We start from the raw sequence: 1,957 nt of genomic DNA on the forward strand, positions 1-1,957 counted from the left end.
TTAGGATTCTTTTCTTCTCCAACAGTTTAATCTGGTGAGTGTATATGCATAATATTATTATTATTATTATTATTATTATTATTATTATTAATAATAATAATAATAATAATAATAATAATAATAATAATAATAATAATAATAATAATAATGGTGATAATAACAATATCTATATGAATATTCATTTGAATATTTACTCATTTATATGTATATATAGATATATTATGCACTGAACTTCTTTTGAATTTTGCGCGGAACTATTCAACGATTAACGGATTCAGAGAGGCGAGTTGGATTTTTCATATTAGGTATAGTGAGACCTGCTGAGGAGGATTAAGGCTTTGTCCAGAATTCGAAATCATGATCCAGGTATATCCAGCTTTAAACTGAGTTTGTTACATTTTTGCTCCTTCGATGAACTTCTGCTGGTCTGTTACGTTTTTCAATGTGAGTGGTGGCTTGTTTCACGATTTTAACTCATATCTGGTACTTCGTGTGCTATCTATTATAATTACACACACACACACACACACAAACACACACACACACACACACACATACACACACACATACACACACACACACACAAACACACACCCACACACTCAAACACACACATATATATATACACACATATATATATATACACACACATATATATAAGTATATATACATATACATACATACACACATACATATGCATATATATTCACGTGTATACATGCACACACATAATACATGTGCATACATTTATACTCGTCAATATGTACACAAAGACTGATATCCATAATTGTATATATATATATATATTCTACAAGTAGTAGAATGGTTTCGTAACATTAATGACAAACATAACACCAAATTTATCCATCAATTAACCCTATTATATTAAACAAAGCACTTTGGTTTGCTCACAATAAGGCGGGCCTCCCTAGAGAGGAATTTAAAGTCATTACAGCACCAAGAAATTCTATTATTAAATTCAATAATAAACTATGGATACGTAAGGACACCCCAGAAGGATTTGATGTCCCTATGGGAAGTTCCGACTCAGCACAAATAGCTGATTTGGTCTGCACATACATTCTTTATGAATTAGAAGACCAATTCCCAAATGTTAAGGGTGGTCTATACAGAGACGACTGTTTGCTCTATTTGAATAATACCACAAACCAAAAAATACAAAAAGTTAAAAATAGACTAGCTAGGTTTTTCAGTAAAATGGGCTTTAGTATAATATTTGAAGACGAAACATCTATAGCTAACTTCCTGGATGTCACTCTAGACCTACATACAAAAACTTTCTTCTCTTATCACAAACCCTCCACTAACCTTAAATACATTAGCAAGTTCAGTAATCATCCAAATTCGGAATATTTCATTTAGATTATCCAATTTATCCACTAACGAAAATACTTTCAATAAGGAAGCTGAATTTTATAACTCAGCCTTATTAAAAGCAGGGTATAGACAAAAAGTTAGCTATATTTATTCTACTTATGAAAACGATTCCCCTATTAATAATAATAATAATAATAATATAGATTTTAATATTAATAGCAACAATGAATTTAATTATCACTCTCATCAGAATTTTTAACGATAATAACCAGCCAAATATTTCTTCACGAAATAGGGGAAATAACTGTCAGTTTAAACCCTTTTTTAACAATAATAATAATAACAAATTAAAACTATTTAGAAACAACACTAGCAAATATTCTAAACCAGATTCCAATAAAAATGTCTGAATGATACTACCTTTTAGTAAAAATGTAAAATCAAACTTGGTGTCCCAGTTCCAAAATGCCGTTAATAAGAATTTTCCAAAACATTCTCATTACTTCCCAGTCATAAATACGCACAGAGTTAGATTTGGTTTCTCTAACACGAAAAACATCTCACAAATAATATTCGCACATAATATGAGGCTTTTACATCCGCAAGAGAGTACCAACAG

The sequence above is a fragment of the Octopus bimaculoides genome, chromosome 5 (genome assembly GCF_001194135.2).
Source record: "Octopus bimaculoides isolate UCB-OBI-ISO-001 chromosome 5, ASM119413v2, whole genome shotgun sequence".
In the NCBI taxonomy this organism is placed as follows: domain Eukaryota; kingdom Metazoa; phylum Mollusca; class Cephalopoda; order Octopoda; family Octopodidae; genus Octopus; species Octopus bimaculoides.